The 9,663-nt window shown below is 45.1% G+C and overlaps 1 pseudogene; it reads right to left on the bottom strand.

Annotated features, from left to right (window-relative positions):
- Positions 1-1,340: 1,340 nt before the first annotated feature.
- Positions 1,341-2,534, bottom strand: LOC136315064 (dnaJ homolog subfamily A member 1-like; annotated as a pseudogene).
- Between the last annotated feature and the right edge of the window lie 7,129 nt (positions 2,535-9,663).

Below are 9,663 nucleotides of genomic sequence, written 5' to 3'. Positions count from 1 at the left end.
CGCAGAGCGACGCCCCGGAGGGGCAGAGCATCGCCCCCTGGTGGGCAGAGCGTCGCCCCTGGTGGGTGTGCCGGGTGGATCCCAGTCGGGCGCATGCGGGAGTCTGTCTGACTGTCTCTCCCCGTTTCCAGCTTCAGAAGAAAAAAAAAATATTAAAGAAAAAAAATAAAGTCCAAGTGTGCTTTTATGGTAATTAAACAAAATAAATGACAAAATTAAATTTATTCTGACATTAAAAAACACTTTTATGTTACATTTTTTTAGTTATGCTTTCTAGAATTCATAAAAAAAGGGTTATAAAATAAAAAATGACAAAAAAGTTATCTTTTTTTATATATAGATACATTCTTAGTAAGATTTAGTAAATTTGGCAGGTCCCGTCGCGAATGTGTTAAGTTTTTTCACTCTTATGTTTATGAGAAACATGAGTCTGATGTGTCCTAGCCATTTCTTCAATGTTTGGGCATATATTTGAAAGGCAAACTCTCAATTCCTTGTCAATACATTGAAGAATTCCTCTTTTCTTACTCTTAATTGTGTTGAGTGCAGAAAACCCGCACCATACATATCATCTTAACTTTACACCAGACAACGGATAGAAAAAACTTACCTCCAGTCTTTCTGGGGAACATGAGGGGTAGTGTAAACCATCCAGCACCACAGCTTAACATGACGCCAAGGTCGCTGGCTTGAGCAAGGGGTCACTCGGTCTGCTGTAGGCTCCCCTCCCCCATCAAGGCACATATGAAAAAGTAATCAATGAACAACTAAAGTGCTGCAATGAAGAATTGATGCTTCTCATCTCTCTCCATTACCGTCTGTCCCTCAATAATTTGTCCTAAATAAGAGAAAAGCAAGGACTGGTGTACCTTTCCAGGAGCTATATAAAGTCCTGATTCTTTCAAAGATTTTGTAACAATATTCTAATTGTTGCAAAATCATCAGTATCTTTATCTGTATGAGCGATAAGAATATCATCTATGTAATGAATTATGTATGCGTTAGGGTGCTGCCTTTGTACTGGAGAGATAGCTTGAGCAACATATTTCTGGCACAAAGTAGGACTGTTAACCATACCTTGAGGCAAAACTCTCCACTGGTATTGCTACACGGGAGCCTGGAAATTAAGTGAAGGAACACTGAACACAAAACACTTGCAATCATGAGGGCTTAAAGGAATAATAAAAAAGCAATTCTTTAATATCAATAATAATAAGGTATTACTTTTAAAACACTACTATAGTTGAATATTAAAACAAAAACAATAGCAAGTAGAGAGCATATTATGATTATAGTCCTTTGCTCATTTACTACAGTATATAAAAGGCCAGCAGTGAGCGTTACTCACTGGCCCCATTAAGAGGTCTGACTCTGAACACAATCCTGATATGATGTGCATCATCCTCATATGCTTCTCTATTGTAATGGCGTTGTCTTTCTTGATTTGGATCAAAGTCCAGCAGTTCTACCTGGTCCAGCTCATCAGTCTCTTCTACTTTCATTCTTGCAGGTAGGAATTTTCTAGCAAAGAACACTTATCAGGAGACAGAAAGCCATTTTTAGAAAAGTTTATCTTCAATTCGATGATTAAGCAACCTTTTTCCCATGGTCTACGATAAACTGGCATGCTTTCATTTAGCACACACTTGGTATCTCCATGCTTGACAGTGTGACCTGGCTGAAAGGTGACGACTATGGTTTGGTTGTCAAGAGTAGCTATCGGCTTTTGGAAGCCACGCAATGCTTCAGCCGCTTGAAAAGGTCTTCCCCTCATGGAGTGAAAACAGCATGGTCCTTCTGATCTAAAACAATTATAATATCTCCTGGCTCCAGGCCTGGTTCTTGGTCTCCTTCCCCGCGGAATGTTATCTTCTGGCCATCTTTCATGCCTTTGTCCATCTGAACTTCCAGAATCGTTTTCTCTTGAACAATATTCCATCATTGCAACTTTTACATCTATCTTTAGGACTGATCTATTCCCCAGGGCCCTGGCACTCTATGCACACAGACCGAATTGGCTGAATCACTCCAGGTTCCATCTGATGGATTCTTTTTTTTTTTTTTTTTTGTATTTTTCCAAAGCTGGAAACGGGGAGAGACAGTCAGACAGACTCCCGCATGCGCCCGACCGGGATCCACCCGGCACGCCCACCAGGGGGCGATGCTCTGCCCACTAGGGGGCGATACTCTGCTCCTCCGGGGCGTCGCTCTGTTGCGACCAGAGCCACTCTAGCGCCTGGGGCAGAAGCCAAGGAGCCATCCCCAGCGCCCGGGCCATCTTTGCTCCAATGGAGCCTCGGCTGCGGGAGGGGAAGAGAGAGACAGAGAGGAAGGAGAGGGGGAGGGGTGGAGAAGCAGATGGGCGCTTCTCCTGTGTGCCCTGGCCGGGAATCGAACCCGGAACCCCTTGCACGCCAGGCCGACGCTCTACCACTCAGCCAACCAGCCAGAGCCTGATGGATTCTTATTTACATTCCAGTGCCTCGGCAATGGGACAGCACTCTACTGATCCTTTCTTACCACCTCAGCCTCATGTTCGTCACAAATCACATTATTTTGCAGAGCTGGCTTTCTTGTTGCACCATTATATAAGTCTTCTAAGGTTACTGAGAGCTGAGACACAATATTTTTACCTCTCCTTTCTCTCTGCGTTCTTCCTCCTCCTCCAAAAAAATTATCAAAGATGTCCATGGGGGAGCCAAAACTGCCACTTGCTCCATCTTCTTCTTTTTCTTTTTTTAGTGAAAAAAGAGAGAGAGAAGGACAGACAGACAGGAAGGGAGAGAAATGAGAGCCATCAATTTATAGCTGTGGCACCTTAGTTGTTCATTGATTGCTTCTCATATATACCTTGACCTGGGGGCTCCATCTGAGACAGTGACCCCTTACTCAAACCAGCGAGCTTAGGCTCATGCCAGTGACCTTCGGGTTCAAGCCAGTGACCATGGGCTTCAAGACAGTGACCTTTGGGCTCAAGCCAACAACCATGAGGTCATGTCTATGATTCCACACTCAAGCTGGTGACACCATGCTCAAACTAGTGAGCCCACGCTCAAGCCAGTGACCTTGGGGTTTCAAACCTGGGTCCTCAGGGTCCCAGGTCTACATTCTATCCACTGCACCACTGCCTGGTCAGACTGTTCCACCTTCTTTAATTGCTTGTTTTCCTCCTTTTTCATATAATTCCCTTTTCTTTGCATCAAAGAGCACTTTGTAAGCTTGAGAAATCTGTTTAAACCTCTCTCCTTCATTTGGATTCTTATCAGAGTGGTACTTCAAGAACTTCCTGTAAGCTTTTTTCAGTTCTTCCTGGGTGGCACTGGGTTTGACCAGAGGCAGATTAAGGTCAGTTGAGGCCCAGACACAGAAGAAAATATTGGGTCCCTTAAAAAGAAGAGAGAGAGCCTGACCTGTGGTGGTGCAGTGAATAAAGTGACAACCTGGAATGCTGAGGTGGCTGATTCGAGACTGTGGGCTTGCCTGGTCAAGGCACATATGGGAGTTGATGCTTCCTGCTCCTCCTCCCTTCTCTCTCTCTCCCTCTCTCTCTCGCCTCTCTAAAATGAATATATAAAATCTTTTAAAAAAATAAAAGAGAGGGCCCTGGCCAGTTGGCTCAGCGGTAGAGCGTCAGCCTGGCGTGCAGGAGTCCTGGGTTCGATTCCCGGCCAGGGCACACAGGAGGGGCGCCCATCTGCTTCTCCACCCCTCCCCCTCTGCTTCCTCTCTGTCTCTCTCTTCCCCTTCCGCAGCCGAGGCTCCACTGGAGCAGAGATGGCCCGGGCGCTGAGGATGGCTCTGTGGCCTCTGCCTCAGGCGCTAGAATGGCTCTGGATGCGACAGAGCGACGCCCCAGAGGGGCAGAGCATCGCCCCCTGGTGGGCATGCTGGGTGGATCCCGGTCCGGCGCATGCGGGAGTGTGTCTCTGACTGCCTCCCGTTTCCAGCTTCGGAAAAATGAAAAAAAAATAAAAATTAAAAATAAAGAGAGACATGGAAAATAAAAATACATGTTAACTATATTTTTAAGTAAATAAAAATATTATGTACTATTAATGTTAAAATTGCACAGATGAAACCAAACTTGGTGTCATTAGAAAAAAGTATATATATAGTTGGGGTTTTACCGGGCCTTTCAGAAGTCGGGCCAAGGGCGCGCGCCCTGTGTGCCCACTGTTAAATCCACCTCTGGTTTTGACCCCCAAAACATCGTAGTAAGTGGTTTATTTCACCATTTTTGAGAGGTGGTGAGCTGGCCGAGGCTGGTGTGGAGGAGCAGGAAAGAGAGCGTTTCTGTGCGCAGCTCCGAAAGCCGCCACTCCTCTGACTCTCACTGAATGTTCTGGAAAGTTCCCCACTTGCGTCATAATTTAAATGACATTACAGAGAGACTATCCTAGATCAAATATTATTTCCCACTTATTTTTTTATCCTATAACTTTGTTACATTGTAACATTTTCTCCATATAATCTCTCTAAGAAATGATCCTGCCCTGGCCGGTTGGCTCAGCGGTAGAGCGTCGGCCTGGCGTGCGGGGGACCCGGGTTCGATTCACGGCCAGGGCACATAGGAGAAGCACCCATTTGCTTCTCCACTCCCCACCTCCTTCCTCTCTGTCTCTCTCTTCCCCTTCCGCAGCCAAGGCTCCATTGGAGCAAAGATGACCCGGGCGCTGGGGATGGCTCCTTGGCCTCTGCCCCAGGCGCTAGACTGGCTCTGGTCGCGGCAGAGCAACGCCCCGGAGGGACAGAGCATCGTCCCCTGGTGGGCAGAGCATCGCCCCTGGTGGGCGTGCCAGGTGGATCCCAGTGGGGCGCATGCGGGAGTCTGTCTGACTGTCTCTCCCGGTTTCCAGCTTCAGGAAAAAAAAAAAAAAAAAAAATGATCCTCTGTAATTGTTTACTTGTTCACCTTTTTTTTGTTTTTTATTATTTTAAAATTTTTATTTAGAAATTTAATGAAGTGACATTGATCAATAAGAGTACATAGGTTTCAGGTAAATATTTCTATAGCATTTGAATTGTTGCTTGTGTTGTGTGCCCATCACCCAAAGTCAAATCATTTTCTGTCACCTTATATTTGTTCTTCTTTACTCCCCTCCCCCCACCCTTTCCTCACAACCCCTTCCCCCGTAACCACTTTACTTTTATCTATGTCCACGAGTCTCATTTTTATATCCCACCTATGTGTGAAATCATATAGTTCTTAGCTTTTTCTGATTTACTTATTTCACTCAGTATAATGTTCTCAAGTTCCATCCATGTTGTTGTAAATGGCACTGTCATCATTTCTTATGGCTGAGTAGTATTCCATTGTATACACGTACCACATCTTCATTCATTGTTTCTCCCTCCTAGAATATTAGCTTCATGAGATGGTACTCAGTGAATATTTCTTGAATGACTGGTAAATTCATTGCTCTCCTATCCCCCACCCCCACCCCTCTTCTCTCACGTAAAAAAACTCCCACATTTTGTCCAAGACTAGTCTAGCAAGAATATATGAGACAAAACACCATTACAAGACAGATTGGAAGGTGCTACAACTCTCGCATTGAAGATGGAAGAAGAGTTCATGAGCCAAAGAATGCCAGTGGCTTCTAAAGTTGGAATAGGTAAAGAAACAAATTCTCCTTTAGAGCCTTCAGAAGGAATGCAGCCCTGCCAACACCTTAATTTTAACCCAGTAATACCCAGTGGGATTTCTGACTTACAGAATTGTAAGATAATAAATCAGTGTTGCTTTTGAGCCAATAAAAAAATTTACAATACTGTATTAGGTAAAGCAACACTAGCTGCTATAACAAACAGACATCCAAATGATTCAGATCTCAAACAAAATAGAAGCAGGTGTTCTCCATACATTGAGTTGGAGTATCAGACTCTTTCTACCTTGTGGTACAACCATTCCCAAGGAGCTTGTCATTGTCTAAATACAGCTAGTGGCAGGGGAAGAACTTTGTGGAGTTGGAACATCCTCTTCACAAGTGCTTTGGTGTGGAAGTGACACATATACTCCTACTCACATTACCTTGGCAAGAGTTAGTCATATTGCACACCTTGATGGAAGAGGAAGTAGAAATCTGGGACTGGGTCAGGCAGCTGCCTTCCAGCAACAGCTGTATGCTATGAAAGAGAAAATAAATGTAGGTGAGCAGCTTTCTGCCTCTGCAATCTGAAAAAGGCTAAAGGAAGCAAAGGAGTAGGCTGTCCCAGGAGAAGCACCTGATGTAGCCACGGTGGCAAGAATTGTCAAGGGAAGGGATGAAGTGCTGAGGTAACTCATGAAGGATGAGTAAGACTCTGCTGGGCAAAGGAAAAGGAAGGTTACTGCCAGCGGAGGGACTAGTATGTGCAAAGGTTTGGGAAAAGAGAGCGTGTCAGAACTCATTCCAGAACTTGCTGATGGTTCAGAGTTCTTTTTTTTTTTTTTTTTTTTTACAAAGACAAAGAGAGAGTCAGAGAGAGGGACAGACAGACAGGAACAGAGAGAGATGAGGAGTATCAATCATTAGTTTTTCGTTGCGTTTTGCAACACCTTAGTTGTTCATTGATTTCTTTCTCATATGTGCCTTGACCGTGGGCCTTCAGCAGACCGAGTAACCCCTTGCTCAAGCCAGCGACCTTGGGTCCAAGCTGGAGAGCTTTTGCTCAAACCACATGAGCCCGAGCTCAAGCTGGCAACCTTGGGGTCTCGAACCTGGGTCCTCCGCATCCCAGTCCGACGCTCTATCCACTGCGCCACCGCCTGGTCAGGCAATGGTTCAGAGTTCTTAGAGAACATTTAGAAGGGAGGAAGCAGAAAGTGAGACCAGGTCATGATAGGTTATGAATGTCTTAGATCCAAATATTGACAAGGTCTTTTCCCATTTCCTAGTATTGACAATAGAGATCAAATTTGAGGACAGAGCTTTGAGAACATCACGTTTAAAGATGATTAAGGACATCTGTTAAGATGAAGGCACTGACAGGCCCTGCCTCAGGAATGTACAGAGAAGTGGCAGGACTGGTCTTACCACTGTGACTCATCCTCCGTATGAGCACAGTGCAGAAAGTGAGACAAGGAATCATGTAGTTGTAGGTTCTTTGGGAAGTATAGATTTTTTTTCCTTCCACACCATCACCAAGGTGAGGTAGTTCCAGTTTTATGAAACTTCAGGAAGTATCAAAATTACCTCCAAACTTGGCAGCTAAAAACAAGCACTTGATGTTACCTCATGGTTTCTGAAAGGCTCACCAGCTTGAGCCCAAGGTCGCTGGCTTGAGCAAGGGGTCACATGGTCTGCTATAGCGCCCCAGTCAAGGCACATAGGAGAAAGCAATCAATGAGCAACTAAGGTGCCGCAACAAAGAATTGATGCTTCTCATCTCTCTCCCTTCTGTCTGTCCCTATCTGTCCCTCTATCTCTCTCTGTCTCTGCCACCCACACAAAAAAGAATGAGTGCCCTAGACCTGGCTGGTTGGCTCAGTGATAGAGCATCAGCCTGGTGTGTGGAGTGTGTGGATGTCCCAGGTTTGATTCCTGGTCAGGGCACACAGGAGAAGCAACCATCTGCTTCTCCATCCTTCCCCCTCTCACCTCTCTCTCTCCCCCCCCCCCTCGTTGTAGCCATCACTAGATTGATTTGAGTGAGTTGGCCCTGAGTGCTGAGGATAGCTCCCTGGCCTCCACCTCAGGCACTAAGAATACCTTGGTTGCTGAGTAACGGAGAAATGCCCCACATGGGCAGAGCGTCGCTCCATAGGGGGCTTGCCTAGTGGATCCTGGTTGGGCGCATGCGGGAGTCTCTCTGCCTCCCCTCCTCTCACTTAATAAAAAAGAGATTTAGCTATCTATGGGCTTTTTTTTTTTTTAATTTTATTTATTCATTTTTAGAGAGGAGAGAGAGAGACAGAGAGGGAGAGAGACAGAGAGAGAGAAGGGGTAAGCATCAACTCCCACATGTGCCTTGACCAGGCAAGCCCAGGGCTTCGAACCGACGACCTCAGCATTTCCAGGTCGACGCTTTATCCACTGCGCCACCACAGGTCAGGCCTATCTATGGGCTTTTACTTTCTGGACTTTCCTGCTTCTGTTCTCCCCATCCCTTATTTTTCCAGCTTCTCCCTCTCATTTATCTGTCTTCATTGTACTGCTATGTGGCTGATACTGTATTAGGGAACTGGCGACCAACAGTCTAGGTATGGTGAGGCCTTTTCTGGCTTAAAGACTCATCTAGACCCTGCATACATGCAGGAATGCATGGGGGCAATTTGTCCTCTCCCCCTTTTGCCTGTCCCAGCTTATTTCTAACTCGTTACCTAACCTAACACTTAGGTCTTCACTAGCTGATCTCCATAGAGCTGCTCATGACAGCTTCCCCAGAGCAAGGAATGCAAATAAGAGAAATAGAGATGGAGTCTCCAGTATAGAAACCATGCTTTTTTTTATAACTTAATATCAAAAAAAGACATTTCTTGCCTGGCCTGTGGTGGCACAGTGGATAAAGCATCAACCTGAAATGCTGAGGTTGCTGGTTCAAAACCCTGGACTTGCCTGGTCAAGACACATATGACAAGCAATCAATGAACAGCTAAAGTAAAGCAAATATGAGTTACTTCTTGCTCCCCACACTTTCCTCTCTCTGTAAAATCAATAAATAGATTTTTAAAACAAACAAACATCTTTTAACTTCTGCTGTAAATCTGGTTCATACCAAAGGGTGTGAATACCAGAAAGTAAGAATCATTGAGGTCATTGTAAAGACTGCCTACCCAACACATATACATTATTTTGTAATCTACTTGTTTTTTGTTTGTTTGTTTATTTGAGATATAATTTATATACCACAGCCCTGGCCAAGTAGGCCAGTTGGTTGGAGCATTATTCCAACATCCGCGGTCAGGGCACATACAAGGAGCAACCAATGACAGGATGGATAAGTGGAACAACAAACTGATCTCTCTCTCTCCCTCTCTCTTTCTTCCTTCCTCTTTCTCTAAAATCAATTAATAAAATTATTTAAAAATTCATACACCACAAAATTTACCATCCACCAGTTTAAAAGTGTCTAATTAAAAAAAAAGTGTTTAATTCAGTGGTTTTTAGTATATTCACAGGCTGTGAAAACATAATCATTTATCATTTCATCAACGTATAAAGAAACTCTGTGCCCATTAGCAGTTCCTCCCCATTTCCCACCTCTCCAGCCCCTGGCACCCATCAATCTTTCTGTCTGTATGGATTTGCCTATTCCGGATAATTCACATAAATACAATATCTAGATATTACATCTACATACACATATTAATTGTAATACATTATGTAGCCTTTTGTTTCTGGCTTCTTAGCAATAACGTTTTCAAGATGCATCTGTGTTGTAGCATGTATTAATAATACTCATTCTTTTTTTTTTTTTTTTCTGAAGCTGGAAACGGGGAGAGACAGTCAGACAGACTCCCGCATGCGCCCGACCGGGATCCACCCGGCACGCCCACCAGTGGCAACGCTCTGCCCACCAGGAGGCGATGCTCTGCCCCTCCGGGGCGTCGCTCTGCCGCGACCAGAGCCACTCTAGCGCCTGGGGCAGAGGCCAAGGAGCCATCCCCAGCGCCCGGGCCATCCCCGCTCCAATGGAGCCTTGGCTGTGGGAGGGGAAGAGAGAGACAGAGAGGAAGGAGGT

Source organism: Saccopteryx bilineata, chromosome 11 (assembly GCF_036850765.1).
Source record: "Saccopteryx bilineata isolate mSacBil1 chromosome 11, mSacBil1_pri_phased_curated, whole genome shotgun sequence".
Taxonomy (NCBI): Eukaryota; Metazoa; Chordata; class Mammalia; order Chiroptera; family Emballonuridae; genus Saccopteryx; species Saccopteryx bilineata.
This window is presented reverse-complemented; position numbering and strand designations above follow the sequence as displayed.